The sequence below is a fragment of the Balaenoptera musculus genome, chromosome 5, assembly GCF_009873245.2.
Source record: "Balaenoptera musculus isolate JJ_BM4_2016_0621 chromosome 5, mBalMus1.pri.v3, whole genome shotgun sequence".
Classification (NCBI taxonomy): Eukaryota; Metazoa; Chordata; class Mammalia; order Artiodactyla; family Balaenopteridae; genus Balaenoptera; species Balaenoptera musculus.
The window spans coordinates 91555894-91575684 of record NC_045789.1 but is presented as its reverse complement, the minus strand read 5'-3'; positions in this window follow the sequence as shown (position 1 = coordinate 91575684).

Sequence of the window (19791 nt, the reverse complement as noted above, 5' to 3'; positions counted from 1 at the left end):
AGTTTAGCCTGGGAGCCCTGTAAGAACTGAAAGTTAAATCATTAATGAAGTTAATGCTGAAAAGGTTTTAACTAAATTCCGTATCTCTAGGTTCTATATTTGAACTGTATGTTCTAATTGGGGGATATGTTCATTATATTCCAAACCACTTTGTACCTTTTATCCTTGTATTTTCTTTCATTGCTCATTGTACTGCCTTTAGACTAGAAACAGGTTCTTGGGAAGTAAGAATCTGCTAGTTTATCTATTAGCAGTTTGAATGAATACCCAAAAATGAATTCACTGTGACTAAATGAACCTGTTTCTAGGGTGTTCTTCGTAATCAAAAGTTGGAATTAGCTGAAAACTGAATTTCATTCTAAATCACTTATTTTCTTCAAATATCTGTATCAAACAGATTATGTCCTTAAAAAGTAGGAAAATGCATTTCTTTCTGTGTGTGTGTGTATGTGTGTGTGTGTGTGTGGTCCAAAGTACTGTATTATATTGCTGATAAGAAATTTAACTTGCTATATTGAAGACTTTTCAATAAATTGACCCTCTGGGGAAATAGATTCAATTTTTTTTGTTTTAAAATGTATTAGGAAAATTAAAATTCTTTCTTAAATTAGAAATGTTATAGCGAAAACAAGAATCTATTTTTTTCAGATTAAGGTAAAAAAAAAAAAAATGGCCACAATTCTGAGCATGGATAACTCAAAAATAAGTTTGACAACCTGTCAGAATTGAATAGTGAAAGGGCTGCGTAATACTTGTCAAAATAGATGAAGTAGTTGATGCACCAGCTCAGGTGTTAGTTAACAACCTGTCAACCAATGGACAAAGGAGAGGGCAAGGAAGACTGGGACCTTCAAGGTCTCAGTGCCATTAGGTTTTCAGAGGCCCAGAATCTTTTAGATGGGTGATGTTAACAAATGGTATCAAAGAATGAAAATCTGTGTTGGGATGGTGAGTGCTTATAAAACAAGCACTCGTAAGATTTGGGGCGCTTGTGGAAATGCAGTGAAAGGTACATGGAGGCAGACTCAGTCATCAGCGAGAAGTCAGGGCACAGGTGGAGGACGTGGGGATAGAGAGATAAGACGGCACTGTGACTGGACTACAGAGAAACAAGGTTATCGGACAAGTCATTGATATTTTGCTTTCTTTACTGATTTTTCGCAAGTGCCTAAATTTTATCCACAGTGATTAGAACAGCTATCAAAATACTCTCTTCCATTCATTCACACATTACCAAAGTTTAATAAAACAAAACTCATAAATTATTTGAGCAATCGTTTTCTCCCCCTAGGAAAAGGAATACTTGGATGGGTAAATCAGGATAACTGCATAAGTAGCAAAAGATGATACTGGGAAAATGTTGGTAGTAGATTAAATTTGGTATTATCAACTCCAACAGTCTTAGTAAATAAAAGCTTGGTACAATAAAATAATATACAAGGGTCAGACTGATGGAGATGCACAAGTGACTAGGCATATTTCATCATCTCTGAACCTTGATTTCTTTGTCTATAAGCAGGTGCTCTGCTTATCAACTAAATCTCAAAGTTGTTTATTCATTCATTCAACATGTATCAAGCCAGGCACTGTGTGATGCACAGAGGTTATAATGTAAGAAAAGGCAGAGTTGCTTGCCTTCAAGGAGCCGACAATATCGGAGTGGATCCACACATAAGTAACAACTGCAGTAAGAAGACTGAATTCTTACAAAGCACCTACTATGCACTTGGTAAGTGCACAGGCAAGTGTTAACCTATGTAATCCTCACAGCTCCATAAGACCATATATCAGTTAGTTTTGTCATATAAGAAACCTCCCCAGAACTTAGTGGCTTAACATAACAATTATTTATTTAGCTTGCAATTCTGTGGTCTGCCAATTTAGGCGGTGCTCAGCTGGGCTCACTCATGCCTCTGTGGTCAGCTGGTAGTGATGTAACCATCTCACATGTCATGAAGTTGGCTGGAGTTGTGGGGATAACTGGCCCCTGTCTCCCTCATCATCCAGCAGATGGCCTGGATTTCTTCACTTGGTGATGGTTGCAGGATTCTTAAGAGCAGCAGCAGAGTAGGTGCCACTGGGCAGCACTTTTTAAGTCTCTGCTTGGGACACACTTGGTACCGTCCCATTGGCTATATCAAGTCACAAAGCCAGCCAAGACTCAAGGGGTGAAATAAGAATGTACCTTTGATGGCAGAAATTATAAAGTCATATTACAAAAGGCTATGTACAGGGAGGGGAAGAATTGTGACCACCTTCTCAATCTACTCTAGGGAGGTACTGTTAGTATCTCTGTGAGGCGCAGAGAGCTTAAGTGACTATTCCAAGCTTATCAGGCTAGTGACAGAGCCAGGATTCAAACCAGGCAGTCTAGCTCAATAACCAATGAGTGTATCCTCTACACCACAGTACAAGTGCGACACAAGGCTGATGCATGTGCTGTGGGAAGATTCAGGAAGAGGCCCTAACTCAATCTTGGGTATTAGAGAAGCTTTCACAGAAGAGCTGATGTCAAATCCAAATCCTAACGGACAAGGATGAATTAACCATCTGAAGAGGAGGAAAGGACAGGAACATTTCCTGTTAAAGAGACCACAGGGCTTCCCTGGTGGCGCAGTGGTTGAGAATCTGCCTGCCGGTGCAGGGGACACGGGTTCGAGCCCTGGTCTGGGAGGATCCCACATGCCGCGGAGCGGCTGGGCCCGTGAGCCACAACTACTGAGCCTGTGCATCTGGAGCCTGTGCTCCGCAACAAGAGAGGCCACGATAGTGAGAGGCCCGCGCACCGCGATGAAGAGTGGCCCCCACTTGCCGCAACTAGAGAAAGCCCTCGCACAGAAACGAAGACCCAACACAGCCAAAAATAAATAAATAAATAAATAATTCACGTACTTTAAAAAAAAAAAAAAAAGAGACCACATATGCAAAGTACTAGAGATTGGGAACGTTAATGGTACAGAGAGCTGCCAAGCTCTGTGGCAGGAGAGGGGAACTTTGGCCGGACTGTGAAGTTCTTAAAACCGAGTTATGGTTTAGGCTTTAATCAGAGACATTAGCAGCCCATTGAAAGGTTCAGTCCTTTTATATTCACCACTCTGGTGGCCATGAAGAGAAAGGATTAGACCAGCCAACACTGCAAGTAGGAAGATTATTTGCAAAGATCCTTCAGTGACCAGAGAATAAAGTATGAAGGCCTGGACTAAGTGGGCAGTGTGGATGAGAAAAAGACACATGGGAAAGATATTTAGAGGACAGGACATGATGACTAGAAAATGTGATGACGATGTCATGATGACACCCAGTTTTTGGTTTAGATGCTGCTTGGATGATGGTACCATTACCTGAACCAGGAAGTCACAAAGTGAAGGCATTTCATGGAAGGCAAGGATGTCTTTTGATTTGCATGTGTTGAGTTTGAGATGTCTACAGGACTCCATCCAAATGAGCATATCCACCGTGAGGTGGGAATGAGCCTTGAATTCCAGAGAGGGATTGGGATGGAGAAACAGATCTATAAATGAAAGTCATCTGTATATGGAAACGACTGTCCAGGGAGAATAATGTAAAAAAAACGTTAATAATATATAGCATTTATTACCTTTTTGTTCTGGACTGGGAACAATTTTAAAACACTTCACATTATTTAACAAGTTTAATTCTCACAACAAACCAATGAGGTGATATTCTTATTGTACCCATTTTACAGATGAGAAAATTAAGGAACACAGCTACAAGGGGTTAAAGCCAGCATTCAAACCTGGGCAGTCTGGTTCCAGAACCCATGCTGCTAATCATAAAGTTACACTGCTCCTCTATGCAGAATGAGGCAAGATTCTAGTGCAAGATCCTGCACAACACAAATAGTGTTAAACTCTGGCTTAACATGGTGAGTGGGGAATAAAATTCCAATCTTGAAAAATGTAGACTCTTAATAAATGTGGGGTTGTGTCATTCTGAGGTAGATGGGAAAAAATATGTCTCAATCGTTATGCACAATCACAAAAAAAAGCACATTACTAAAGACAGATAGTGAAAATTGTACCAAGTGATCATACAATAAACTGAAAAAGTCCCGAATAATCACAAAGTGGAGGGAGTGGGGACAGGGAGCATTTTCTAATTCCATCTCACAAGATTGTACCAAGTGATCATACAATAAACTGAAAAAGTCCCGAATAATCACAAAGTGGAGGGAGTGGGGACAGGGAGCATTTTCTAATTCCATCTCACCCCACCCCATCACTCCTCCCATAGAAGATCATCATGTTAGTTTGCCCCACCGAAAAACTGGGACTGGGCACAAGATTGGAGTCAATTTTCAAATGCATTTTATCAGAATTCTGGCCAGCCCTGTGCCATGGAAACCAAGAAAAGAATGACCCAAAGAGGCAGTGACTACAGTAACAAAAGATAACAAGATGTCAAGCCCACAGAGACCTGAAACAACTTATCCATTGTATTTAGGACTAAGGAGATCATTAGGGACCTTCTTACAAGAGTTAACAAGCAACTCCTTGTTCATATGTTTAAGGCTGCTCTTTGAAAATTAACATCATTTTATTTTTCAGGCTAAAGTTATGCATGATTGGTATTTCCAAGTAATAACTGTAAGAAGAGCTACCATTTTTGAGCACCCATCATATGTCAAGTTCTGTAACTGGCACTTCTTATTATGCCTAACAACTACCTACAAGGTAGCAGATTTCCCTTCCATTTGACAAATGAGGATACCCAGGTTTAGAGCGGTGATCTGAGATCACAAGTCTGATCATTAGTAAAGCCAACATGCCAAGTCAGAAATCGCAAGTTCACAGACCTTGCGTTTTTCACTACACTACAGAGTCTCTGTTGAGTTCCTGTGACACAAGAGGGTAGGAATGCATAAATGGTATCTGCTGATTTAAGGATCTCCTTTTAATCAACTGTTCCAACTTTGTCTCCCTTCACAATTTTGGCTGGCAATTCTAAACCATACCAATTCAAGCATCCTCTAGCTTCACTCGTGGAGATGTTTTAACAAGTAATAAGAGGGTCAGAAGCTGAAGACAGGATGAGCATAAAGAAAAGGTCCTGCTATCTTATCTCTTTTTTTCTGGAAAAGGTAAGATGGATGGTGGGCAGTGCCTCTTCCCTGCGGTTTCCAAGCCAGGGCAGTTACTGAAACCAGCATTTGACAATGGGACCAGTTCAACAGCCCAAACCCAGCCTCCATCTAAAACTACTCAGAGTGGAATAAGTTCATTTATACAGGTAAATCAAGGACTGAGAAAACCCTCCAAAGAGGAGTTTTGAAGTGAACTTTGGCAGTGGAGTCTGGGGCTTTTTTGGACCTCAGGATCCCATGACTCAGCTCATTTTAACCCAGTTCTTGTGCTTGTAGGTGTAGGCATTTTGATGGCATCTAAAGGGTGAAGGGTTTGTAGTGAATAAAAGATAACCCATTAACATGGAGTATTCCTTCTTGAATAACAGAATTTTTAAAGCTATTTAGACATTAAAAACTAGCCTTTGTTTGACACTTCTTATGTAGCAGACACTTTAAAAAAATAAGCATATATATTATACACATATATATGTATATATATATCATATGCATCATGAATTATGTCATTTAATACTCGTATGAGGAAGGTACTACCAAATGCCCATTTTACAGAAGAAAAGACTGAGGTAAAGAGAGATGAAGCATCTTACCAATGCCACTAGCTTCTCCGGGCAGTTGATTATCTGGAACTACCAGCTAAGGAGGATAAATAAAAATGAGTCCAAAAAGAAAAGTCTAAAGATCATTAATAAAACATATCAGGGCAAGAATAATCAAAGTATGAAACGAGAAGGCTGCTGGGTCTGAAAAGAAATCCACAGGGGTAGCAGAGAAAACTGGGCCAACAGGGAAACCATCACTAACTCTAGAGTGAGATGAAGTGGATGTTTACATCTGTCAGTTATATGTGTATGAGTTTCAGTTGATGTTTAACTTCTCTTACCATTAGTTTTCTCATCTGTAAGATGAGAGTTGCAAGTCTTCTCTGCAGTGAAGTGAGTTTTAAATGTGATGGTGTGTGAAAAAGACCCTAGTAATTTGCATATTTTATATGTTAGATCTTAGAACAATTTAGAATTATCCATCTGTCCAATGAATTAAAAGCCCAGGGGGTCTTACAGTAAGTATCATCAAAAGAATAAAAGTTAACGAGACAATTTGGGATGCTAGGTGAGCATGAGAACATTATTTTTTTAATTAATAGAAATTGAGCTAATGGCACATCATCATGGATCAATAACTAAGCAGATGGTAAATGTAAAACACAATCATTTTTTTTGGTTACCAAGCCGAATGCAATGGTTTTAGATTGTTAGAAATGAGTACAAACCATGCTTGGGATTAAAGGTCATTTTCTGATCATGAACAGCAGTGCACAAAATTATAATAGAGCTGAAAGCATGATGTGAGTATTCTAACAGGAAAAGGTGTAAAGTTCCTGATGGCCCAGAGTAAAGTTAGGCAGACGAAACCTTCCTTTTGCCTCATTTCTTTCTCTCTCTCAAAGCACTTTGTTCCTTTCTTACCTAGGATTTATCATAAATTGTAAATAAATAATTTGTGTGCATTTAGTTGTTTAGTGACCATCTCCCAACACGCACACACAATTACAGTCTCCAGAAGGACTGGAATTACTGTAATCACTGGTTTTTGCACAAGTGGATAATTGATGCCAGCCCCAGTGCCAAGCACAAAATAGACACTCAATAAAAAAAAAAAAATCTGTTGGATAAAAGGACGAATGATTCGTTGTTGGTTCTGAGTTATCCTTTCTGCTACACCTCAAGGCACAATGCACAGTCAAGAACACCTCATTATTTTCACACAGTGAAAGTACTGCACTTTGTAAGCTTCCCTGGTGCATTACTGAGGCTGATGTGCATACTACCTGTGGGTGTAGCAGGGGGGTTGCCTCTGCAGAGGTGCTGGCCTCTGAAGCTATTCGGGGAGGAGAAAGCAGCATTAACGGGGATGTTCAAACCTCAGTGCCCCCGCTGAGGCATCCTCAGTTCAACCTGTAAGTGCAGGTGACTCTCCCCAACACCCCACCAAGTTCCGGGGTTCCCTTTGGTCTTACTGTTGTCTGGTGGACACCGCAGACTGTCCTCTCTAGACAGCCATTGGTGGCCACTCTCTCCCCTGCAGTGGCTGCCCAGTTGGTTTAGACACACACAATAAAAGTTCTCACTCATAAGCCCAGACGGATGAAGGGCAAAGACTCTGGGTGAAGTTCAGAAGGTGAATCTGACCTTGAACTCATGAACAATGCCCTCAACACCTGTCTTAGTTCACCTGATATGTTCAGACCACTTTCTAGGACTCTAATTAAATTCTCCCTCTGTAATCCATTCCTCCAGGTTCCAGCTCAGGATATATCTTATATCCCTGCCCTTATTATCTTCTTGAATCTAACGCTGAAACTTGATGGACAATCACAAAAGTTCTGATCACAGTTGGCTCAAATTATCAGCAGCAGGACAACTGCATCGTTGTTCCTCAAGAGATAGACAAAAGATTTTGTCTTCTGAAGCACAGTCATGCTCGCAGTATGCTGTGAAATTAGATGATAATGAACATGTCTGTGTTATCTACCAGGGAAGGTCAGTGCCCCATCCTCATCCCAACAGGCCAAATGACTATGATGCACCAAAAATAAATAAATAAATAAAAAATAACGGAAGGAAGGAAGGGAGGGAGGGAGGGAGGGAGGAAAGGAGGGAGGAAGGGAGGGAGGAAGACAGGAAGGAAAAAGCTAGCTGCAAATTCCATTAGGCTTCCCATATTTTCATTTACCTCTCAGATGAGGGAACAATAACTAGAACTATCATCAAAAGGTATAAAAGATCAGATGATCTTCAGGGCTAAATACAAACCTGTATTTCCTGGGAAGCAGGCTCACCTCAGGAATACTTGTAAAAAGAGAACAATTAACATCCACTCTATGATTTACCAAATCTTCCTAAGTGCCTGGTGTTTTGTATCGATCCACTCTAAAAACTCTTATGGGCATGCCAAAAGCCAATTCAAGGCCCAGCTGCCAGTGTCCCACTAGATATGATTAGGTGGATTTTCTAACACTGTTTTGGGAATCAGAACTGAAGCTCTGTTTTCTAAGACACACACTTGCTTCATCCTAGCTTTTCTCCCTTCTTTAATTCTGCACTGAGGTTCTACTCGTTCTGCGCTAAGGTTCTGAACTTATTGTGGACAAGTTCACCTGAGTTTTAACAACTAGTTTTAAAGCCTAGGAAAATATCATTGAAAAACATATAAGATTAACAGAGTTATCGATCTGGGTGATAAAATTTTGAGAGGTCAAAAATCTTGAAACTTCAAAATAGCAGCATGAAGCCTTTGTAAATTTTTAGTCCTGGTTCTTGTTAAAAATAAATCAATCTTGTTTTATACACACATGAATACTACATATATACATATGTAATTATATAATATATATATATATAATTAAAGGAATTGCCTTCATTAACATTCATTTCCTCTGATAGGTCTAATATATTTACTTTTAATTTCACTCATAATACTGTTTTCCTCCCTGGAAGCATATTTATTTGTAATTAAGAAATTAAAATAAGAAATTTTACAGTTCAGTAAATAAAATTATAAAGGCAAAGAAAAGCAAATAGGAACTAAGAGTTCAGACATTAGCCAGAAGGCTAATCTTATCTCGCCTTATGTCACCTCATACCCATTTAACAACAGCTTTTTTTTGGCTTGGTGATAAGAACACAAGGACTGCTACAGAAGTGATATTCTTAATTTCCCCATATGTGGCAATCCTTTCACAAAGAATTGCGAGAACAGAGGTTCCATTTATAATGCTGCTTCAAACAGAAGTTAACCAACAGAGGCAGACAAAAGTGCCCCCTCCTGCCACATGACGACTGGCGTGAACAACGCAAATTGGAATGTCAAAGATTAACTTTAGATCCTGACATTCCTATGTGAATAATCCTGAGCTAAATTCTCCCTCTTGATGTCAAGGAACACACACTCTCTAGGCATTTTGGTTAGCAGTCTCTCCACCCACTATCCAGATTCTCTTTTTCTGAGATATGTTTAGATGTTGGAGAGAATCACATGATTTTCTCCAGAAATCATCCTCAGGCAAATCGAGTTATTTTAAATCATTTACCCACAGCAGACATTGCAGGAAACTCTCAGAGTGTGTGCAGCCTGCACTGACCGGGTCCCCCCACTCTTCACCTTTCCTGCTCTGCAGATGTGACCTGGGAAGGGAAGTCGAGCACCAGCTCCGTGTGACATCATGAAGCTAATGGTATCTAGCCTGTGGGTAGGAAGGTTCAGAAGTCGGAAGTAGCATCTTCAGGTCTTGGGGTAAGTTTGAGATATTCAGAAGCTACACAGAGCTTCTCAGTGATCCTTTCAAAGTTATCTGTGGGTGGTGGTATTTGGGGATCCTTCCCACCGACCAGCCTACAGAGGCATGAAAGACAGAACAGAAGTAACAGCCTCAGCTAGACAGCAGATGCTGGTGCATTTCTCTCCTCCTGCTCCCTCGGCACTCTGCATAAATTAAGTCCTCAGTAAGTATTTGCTAAGAACCAAGGCTTTTTCAGTAATCTAAATAGCTTTTCCTTCATTTTCTTTACGTGACAATGGAATTGATGTCTTATTCTTTTGCAGGGTAGGAGAGAGCATCAAGTTCATTCAGTGCCTTTCACAGGGTACAGAAAAGTCCAGAAACTGAGCAGCTTGACTACAATTGCCCAGTCAGTTCCAGTTGCAACCAAGACTCTAGGCACCTGTGGGCACTTGACCCTCTTTGCCTCCTCAAGGTCTATGCCCCTTGCCCCCAACTTGCTCTAGTTCACTGGCCTTCTTTCCACCCTCAGGACCTTCTGTATCCTATTCTCTCTACCAGGAATTTCTGCTCACTGCTTCTAAGTTGTTCCCTCCTATCCTTCAACTTTCGTTGCAAATATCACTTCCTTAGAAAGTTCTTGACTGCCAAGGATAAAGGACATATCCCATCCTCCTATCTATTTCTCCCTCTCTAATTACCTTGTTCCTTTCTTTCCCAGAATTTACCACAAATGTTAAATCCATATTCTTGTGTGTATTTACTTGCTTAATATCTGTTTTCCAACTCTTTCTCCCTCTCTCTCTCTGTCCCTCAACTGTAGTCTCTTGGAGGACAAGAATCACATTTGGTTTTTTTCCCCAATAGATATCCAGTACCAGGCTCAGCGCCTACCACAAAATAGCTACTCAATAAAAAACTTCTGAGTAAAAAGATCTGTGTCTGCTGTTATTCTTTCTTCTGCACCACAATGCACAGTTGTCTCCCTTCAATAAAAAGATAACTGATGATACAGTCACCTCATCGGCTGATTTTTCTGAATCATTTTGGCATTATACAGGGCGTAGTTTAGCCTGAAGACTCCATTTCTAAATACAACAACTGGACAACTAATCATCAAAGGAGGGAATGAAAGGGAGAATCAAAGTACCATGGCATTGCATCTGTTACCTTAGGATGATGCTTTCTCCAATGAGGGTGAACAAGGGAGCAAGAGTATTGAAATAATACAAATGAACATTTGCGTACACACTCCAGAAAACAGCAGAGGACAAAACTTGGAATTAGGAAACATGACAAGTTTACAGTTCAGAACATACCTCAAAAACAAATAATGATCTATTTTGGGTACATTAAATAAGGCGACTTAAATTTTTCCACTCTCAATAGTTTCTCCTCACTTATGAAGTATCATCTTATTCATCATGAAAGCCCTTCAAGGATTCCCTAGTGCCTTCAGGATAAAGCCCAACTTCCTCTGAAGGATACGTGTGGCCTTCCACGATTCATCCCCTCCCTTTCCTTTGGAGTCACATCCTAACATTCATCCACTGGCCCTTACCCTCTAAACACACAGAAATACTGTGCTTCCCATTAGCCACAGTCTCCTACAACTCCAGGCCCTTGTATGTGTCAAGCCCAAGTCGGGAGGACCAGTCCCCATCTTGATCACTTGTTCACTTTAGTTCTGCATTAGTTTTGTACTGCTGCTGTAACAAATTACCACACACGAATGACTTAAACCAACACAAATGTATTATCTTATAGCTCTGAGGGGGTCAGAAGACTGAAATGGGTTTCACTGAGTTAAAATCAATGTGTCAGCAAAGCTGCATTCCTTTCTGAAGGCTCTAGGGAAGAATCTATTTTCTTACCTTTTCCAGCTTCTGGAGACCACCTGCTTTACTTGGCTTGTGGCCTCCTTCCATCTGAAGCCAAGAATGGGCAGTTGAGTCTTCCTCACATTGCATCACTTTGACTCTGACCTTTCTGCTTCCTTCTTACATGTTTAAGGATCCTTGTGATTACACTGGGTCCACCCAGATAATCCAGCATAATTTCCCAATTTCAATGTCAGCTAACTGACAACCTTAATTCCATCTGCAACCTTAATTCTCCTTGCTATATAAATTAATATATTTACAAGTTACAGGGATTAAGACATGCATATCTTTGGGAAGGCCATTATTCTGCCTATCACAAGTTTAAAGTACACCTGAGCTTCCATAACTTATTTGATGACATTTCCCTTGTGAGTGACAGAGTTAGATGTTCCTCATCTCATCTTTTAGCTCCAATGCATTCTGGTACAATAGGGCTTATTTTGTATTAAAGTCACTGATTTATAAATACATCTTCTTCATAAGACTATTTCAGGCCTGGATCCTAAATAAAAATGGAGCTGGTGAGACTAGAAACCTAAGGACACATAAAACTCCTGAATTTTATCTTGAAAGCAATGAAGAATCAGATAAAGATTTAAATTGGAAAGTGGCATGATCTAATTTGTATTATAGAGTGATAACTCTGGCTGTAACATAGAGACTTTATTTTTGTGCATCTTGAGTTACCAGGAGAATATCCAAGTGAAGATATCTAGGAAACAGTTATATACACAGAACTAGAAGGAATCATTAGTATATAGACTTTATAAGTTTCAAATGTGTAATCTTGGATCACCTGTGGCCCTTGACCCAATGTATTTGCCTACAAGGGTGTGAAAGAAATTGAATTTCAAGGTCTTCTGATGGGATGTGTGCTCTTCAGTTGGCCCTAGTCCCCACTATTATTTTTTTATACCTTTTGTTAGCTAACTGGTTCCTGAACGCATTTGAGTTTGATATCTGATGTAGTTAGTGCTGCCAAATAAAACATATGACATCCAATTAAATTTGGATTTCAGGCAAACAATGAATAATTTTTTCAGTATGTCATATTTTTATTTGATAAAATCTGCCAACACTGGATATAGTTGATAATTTAATTCATGGGACTCGATGGCATTAGCAAGGATAGCAAACAGAATAGGACGCGAAGCAGGTTCTAGATGGTGCCTGGCACACAGAAGACAGTCAATATATACCATTAATGAATAAGAGCCAAGGGCAAAAGCAGAGAAATATCAACATTTAAGGAGTGTTTAGGAGAAAGGAGAAAAAGAACAGAAGTGCCTAGGTGAGGTCAACAATGTCCCATACTGCAAGGATATTAAGCAAGGAAAAAACTGAAAATTTTCCACTGGATTTGTGACAAGGACATCATAGGTGTCCTTGGAAGAACATTTTGATAGAGCAGCTGGGCAAAATACCTGCCTTCAACTAAGGAAAAGAGGAAGAGAAAGCAGAGACAGAATATATAACTATTCAAAGAATCTTGGCTATGTTGGCAATGAACGATGGAGTTGTAGCTAAACGAGACATGGAATCCAGAAAACTTTGCCTTTTTTTTTTTTTTATGGGTGAGGTTTAATCACTTTAACTGTTGATGAGAAGAAACCAGCAGAGAAGAATAACTTAAAGATATGGAAAAGAGAAGGAATCATCATGAACAAGATATAATTCATAACCCAGTTACGGATGGGTGTCCATGCAGTGGGTTTTGCAGAGGGGATTTCTAGATGAAGGCTCCTACTTTTTTCCTGGGAAGTAGGAGTGAGATCATCTATTGACCTTGAGTGTGACAGGAGCTGGGGAATAGGTTCCAATAATCCTGGAGAAGGTTTAAGTTGCCATGAGAATCTTAGGAAAGGGAGCTGGATTAGGAAATTGAGAAATACTGAGTAGAACTGAATATTCTGATGGATTGAAAACTACATTCAACTCCAGAATGTCCACCAGGGTCCCGACAATCTGTAGGGCTCTTGGCCTCCCTTTCCATGAGACTCAAGTCTTTTCCTAGGGTCGTGCTTCAACATGAAGGGAATCTGGATCCATACTCTATGCCCCTGCCTTAACTCTAGGATATTAAATAACCAAGTGGTGCTGTGAAATGATGGAAATTAGCAGTTCAAGAAGGGAGGAAGGGAATAAAATCAGGGATAGCTGTGAATCTTGAGCCTTTCCTGCCTAGATTCATCTCTTTACATCATTTAGAGATGCTGTATTTGTGTTTGTCAGTTTTCAAAATATTTTCTATTTCTGACTCTTTCTACAACATTTAATAAAGTATTTAGTCATTGTTAATTTGAAGAGAAATTTACTGCTTAATAACCCAACCTAAAATTTCACATATTTCATATTTTAAATGATACTGCATTCATTTACTCATTTTAACAATTCACTTTTGAATGCCTTCGTATGCCAAGTGCTCATATTGTTAAGATAAACTGAGTACCTGCTCTCAGAAAGTTTAAACAAATTCAATTATTTTAAATTAATCTATACTGCAGGAAAAACTAGTCCCTAGTATGTGACTTAAAAATCCAATGCAGGGCTTCCCTGGTGGCGCAGTGGTTGAGAATCTGCCTGCCAATGCAGGGCACACGGGTTCGAGCCCTGGTCTGGGAAGATCCCACATGCTGCGGAGCAACTAGGCCCGTGAGCCACAACTACTGAGCCTGCGCGTCTGGAGCCTGTGCTCCGCAACAAGAGAGGCCGCGACAGTGAGAGGCCCGCGCACCGTGATGAAGAGTGGCCCCCGCTTGCCACAACTAGAGAAAGCCCTCGCACAGAAACGAAGACCTAACACAGCCAAAAATAAATAAATAAATAAATAAATTTATTTTAAAAAATCCAATGCAAAAGCCAAAATATAAAAACTAAGTCAATTAGGTAATGGCTAGTTCCCTTATAAGGGTTCACCATAGGTACTTTCAAACAGGCTCTCCTGGAGTATTTGAAATATAATTGGATTTAAAGACCCTCAGTGTATCTACAACTCTTTAGGAAGACATCCATTACATTGAGAAAGATGTATTGGTCTCTGCCAAGTCAGCCCTGTGATTCATACATATATTTCTGTGCATTCATTATAATCTACTTCTCCTATCACCCTTCCCTCAAGGGCATTGGTAGATATAAGGGGAAACTGTGTGGCTGCTTAACTGAAGAGCATCTCAATGCTGGTGAACTCTCTCCCCTGTTCAATTTTTCCCTTGTTGTTCTCTTATTTATTGTATCAAAAGCTGCCTTGGGGACATGTTTTATTTGGTGCTTACACTGTGCCTGGGGAGTGATATCAACCAATGAAGAATTATTGACAAGGCAGTTAACTCCATGAGTGTAGAAACTCTGTCTCTTGCTCAACATTTTGTCTTACTTACATTTTACAAACAGAGTGCTTATCATGTCCCTGGTACTGGTCTGAAATATTTACAAATATGAATTCATTCAACACCAAAAGCAACCCTACAAAGTAGGTTCAATCATAATTTTTCAAGAGAGAAAATTGAAGACTGAGGACACAGAGGTAATGAACAAAAACGTTTAGATGTGAACCCAGGCAGTCTGGCTTCAAATCTTGTGCCTGTTACCATTATGCTGGGCTGCTGCCTAACACTGTGATGTCACCATAGAACTTTCAGCACCAGGCACAGTGCCCACATACTGTAGATGCAAAATATATATATATAACTAAATGACAGAGGAAAATAATAGGCTCTATTTCCATGCTCTGTATCACTAAACCACCAGTTCTCAAAAATCCACATCTCACCTACTTCACCCCCCAGAAAAAAAGGATCTAATGTCAGAACCTCTTTAGTGTTTCCTTTCATAGAACATATAATTATTATATGCCTATTCTGATAAATACACTGGTGATATATTAACTGACCTCCCAAATAGTGTAGGATGAAGTCTCATTGAGATGAGTCAGATATGGTTCTCGCCTAGTTGTGTCAGCTGTGGAGGCCCACCATCATTTTCCTCTGAAAACACAATATTCCATTTCCAAGTAACTACTAGAATATTCTGAAATTGGATTAAACTAAAAGCAGCCAACATAACAATGCCTCAGCTACATATGTGCACCTTTTCAGTGATTACTGTCAACTACTAAAAGCTTGGAACACCATCTGAATATTATTACTGCTTCTCATGAACGAACAGGCATTTTCATCTAGGGATCAAGCACCACAAAAGTGCTACAAAACAATATGAAGTGGAAGGTACGGAGAGATACAAAAAGAAGCACAAAGGAAGGAGGATAAGATAGCAGTAGTAACTGCTTTCTCTGCAAAGAGAGACAAATCAAGAAACCTTCTGTTTTAAGAATTTTTATAGAGGAGAGTATTTCCATGACAACTGAGTACTTAGTTATTCTTATTGCAAGAGAAACAGAGCATCTAAAAAATCAGGAAATATGTTCCAGGCACACAGAATAAATCCCAGCTAAACTAGGAACATTGGTGTTTCATTAAAAGCAGTGAAAATTCACCACGAGACCTTTTATTTTAACTCAATATTTAGAAAGTGACAATCTTTCTTAAGATTCTCTAGATTGTTTTAGACAAGATGTTAGCTCTTAAGTTTGGCTTGAGAGGCACGTTACTCTACACATCCACAACCTTTACCTCCACCTTAATTTTTGAAAATTAAATTGATTGAGGGAACTAGGCAATGTTTTCAAACTGAACCTGATAGAAATGTGACAGAATCATGGAGTTTAATTCAAATTAATGCTAACTAAATGGCTTGATTTAACAGAAGAGCAACCTCTCTCTTAAATGCACAAAAGATACTATAAACAAAATCCTATTTCAGTTTATTCTAAGACTTGTTTTAGAAATATCATATACTAGTTAAAGTAATCTAAGGTGCAGCAAGCTGACCTAAATCAACAAGTCTAGTCTTAGTTTAACTGAAATATGCAAGACAGACAATAATGACTCTTTTTAATGTAAGGCCATGCTAATCCAAATGCACCATTTTCCCTTTGAGAAATTCTATTGTGTTGCATGAAGATCATTGCCTCAAATATGGAATTCCTTTCTCACTCTCCTGAAACTTATTTCTCCTGACCCTTTCAAGAGTTCTCTATTTTCAAGTTCGGAGTGTAGGTTATTGGCAATGAATACATACAATTGAAGTGGTAATGAATCCATGGTCTTTAGAGTTAGAAGACTTAGGTTCTAGCCCTGCTTCTGCCACTTTTTCGCTCTTGATATAGGCGAAATCATTTTACTTCTCTAAATCTCAGTTTTCTCATCTGTTTAAAAGAATTGAAAACATATCAATCTAAGCTGTTGACTCAACAAATTTCACTGTGCACCAGGCAAGAGTTTAAGCACTGGAGATGAGGCAGGAGATAGGTGGGCCCCAAGCTAGGCATTTACAACTGGCCTCCCGTTTACATTTCATGGGGCAGGAAAAAGTGGGCTTCAGGCAGGACACTTAGAACTAGTCTCCTGTTTGCATTTCCTGAGACAGGAGATTGATGGGCTCCAGGTTAGACATTTAAAATCAACCTCCTGCTCCTCTCCGAAATGGAAGTAACAGCAGAAACAGGGTAAAGAGCCAGGTTTTGTCTCCTGTGGACACCTTAAGATAACAGTCATGGCAGGAACAGAGAGGGGCTAAACCTTGTTTGAGTAAAGGATCAAGAGGTCATATATCCTATCCTTGGGGCAAGGGAGACACTGCACATGCACAGAAAGGCTCCTTGGGGGTCAAAAAGGAGGGGTCACCACTACATAATATGTGATGCTAAGATCATCCCATAGGCCTCTGGGCTGAAATCCATCTTGGAAAAAAATTGTGCACCCATGTTGGGGCGGTTCCTAGGGCAGGTCAGGTGTGGAAAAAGAAACCAGGTAATTGGCCAAAGGTAAACAGAGACCCGGAAGAACTGCCTTATATAAATGACTTCACCGCCTCTTTACTGCACTTCTCCTCATTCGGGAGGACGCCCACACCCTTCCTCTCCAGGTGTGCATCTCTGCCTTGCTTCTATCTTAACTAAACAAACTGTTTCTCTGTGTGCTCTCCCACTTGTTGTTGTGTTATGTCTCTAATAATAAACTTTGTGCCTGTTTTTACAGTTTTTTGCCTCCGTGAGAAATGCATTTTTCACTGGGGGCAAGAGCCAGGGGGTCTAGTGGCTAGGATTCCTGGTTTTCATCCAGGCTACCCAGGTTCAATTCCTGGGCGGGGAATTAAGATCTCGCTTCACGCCACCACTCGCTGCTGCCTCTCCGAGATCAGAGGCAAAAAGAAAAATAAGTCTATCACTGTTTTTGAGAAATAGTCTAGTAAAGAAGACAGGCCTTGATAATATATTTGGAATACTAAATGATAAAGTATATTATTAAGATATAAACAGAACTAGAGGTATAAAACAAAGAATGTTGCCCACCAACCAGTTCTCCAAGGATCAAGGCATTAGCCATTGCAGTCACTGACCTACAGTGCACTCTGAAAGGGATTCAGGAAGAAGAACAGGATGAGGCACTCTGTGCTTTGGGAAAACAGGCAAAACAGGCCCTTAGATAGTTAGATATTTTTCAGGGAAAAATTTTATGAACCCAATTCTTGCATCTTCCCATACTTAGAAAAGCACTAAAATTATTAACTGAAGTATCTGTTCCTTGTGACTAGCAATAACCTTCTACCTATGCTTGGTTGCAAGTACTCCTTAGCCAAAATAAAGAAATACATACACACACCACATACCTCACCACACACACACACACACACACACACACACACACACACACACACACACACACACACACACACACACACACACACACACACAGAGGCTTCTCTCCCTACCTCTTCAGAGCAGTTCCTCAGAGCTACCTGAGAGGCTGTCTTTCAGGCTATAGTCCTCAGTAAGGTCCCTGAATAAAACAAACTCACAGCTCTCACACTGTACAGTTTGGTGTTATTATTTTTAAATTTCAGTTGACAAAAGATAGGGGATAACTCTTCTTGGGAAAGATGGAAACAGTTATTCAGAGGCAAAGACATTTGAGCTGTCTTACAAAATGAGTATATCTAGGGCTTCCCTGGTGGCGCAGTGGTTGAGAATCTGCCTGCTAATGCAGGGGACACGGGTTCGAGCCCTGGTCTGGGAGGATCCCACATGCCGCGGAGCAACTGAGCCCGTGTGCCACAACTACTGAGCCTGCACGTCTGGAGCCTGTGCTCCGCGACAAGAGAGGCTGCAATAGTGAGAGGCCCGCGCACCGCGATGAAGACTGGCCCCCGCTTGCCACAACTAGAGAAAGCCCTCGCACAGAAACGAAGACCCAACACAACCAAAAATAAATAAATAAATAAAATATTTTTTTAAAAAAAATGAGTATATCTAATGGAGGGAGGAAATAGGAGAGAAGGGGAAAAGGGAGACTGGGAAGAAAGAAAAATGTAGGCTCAGGTCCCAAGGCTTGAAGATGAATGACTCAAAGTTCAGTGAGCTGGAGCATATAGAAAGCCAGTGTGTGGTAAAGACAGAGGAGAAGGTATAGGCCAGATTGTGAAGTGTTTAATATGCTGTGTTGAGAAACTGGGAATTTTTCCACAGGAAAATGGGGAGATGATATACATTATGACAACCCGGAGTTAACACAACAGGACATTTTTTCCCTGAAAATTAACAGAGACTTTTGCCATCCACTATAATCTGAAGCAAGAACGGATTCAACTACTCCTAAGGCATAAATTCACTCAAATCCTTCATGATGAAGTCAGAAGTTGGTGGCAAGTGAGGTGACCAACTTATTCCCCAGGATTTTCTCAGAAAACTGATTTTCTCAGTTTTAAAAGTCCCACTTCCTGGGAACCTTCTCAGTCTTAGTGAAACTGGGATTTCCCAGGACTTCCCACATTTTAGTAATGGAAGTTCTATGTCCCAGGACCCTCTCTTTCCAAGGCCTGGGCAAACTGAGACAGTTAATCACCTTAGTTCTGGTTGCAAGACTGATGGTGAGAGTGATGGGAATAGATGGGTCCTGACTGCAGTTATGCGTATGAGTTAAGTTGCTCTTAACTACATGTACAAACAATTCTTTCCACAGTCCTGGGAAACTGGAGGTATATATATATATATATATAAATAAAAAAACATATCAATATTTACTAAATTTAACCATTAACATTACTATATACTTCAGAACAAATTTCTGATTCCTTCATTCCCTTACTTCTACACAATCTTATCAAAGATAAAAGGTAGTCTTTTAGCCTAGTAATGCCTCAGTGAGACAGAATGCTCTCGTACTCGAAAAGATATTAAAGCAGCCTTTGAGCACATGAGAACCTAATGAATGAGTGTATCTCAGACACATCAGGACACAGGATGGTATGTAAAACTTCAATATTAATGGCATTGCTGGCTTTGAGCATGAGGATAAATGAATCCTTCTGACCTGAGTAGACACAGTAGATTAAGCAGATGCCAAAAACCAGGAGGAAGGAGGAAAAGGCCAAAAAGGAAGCAAGGAGGAGAACAAGTAGCAGTGGACCTC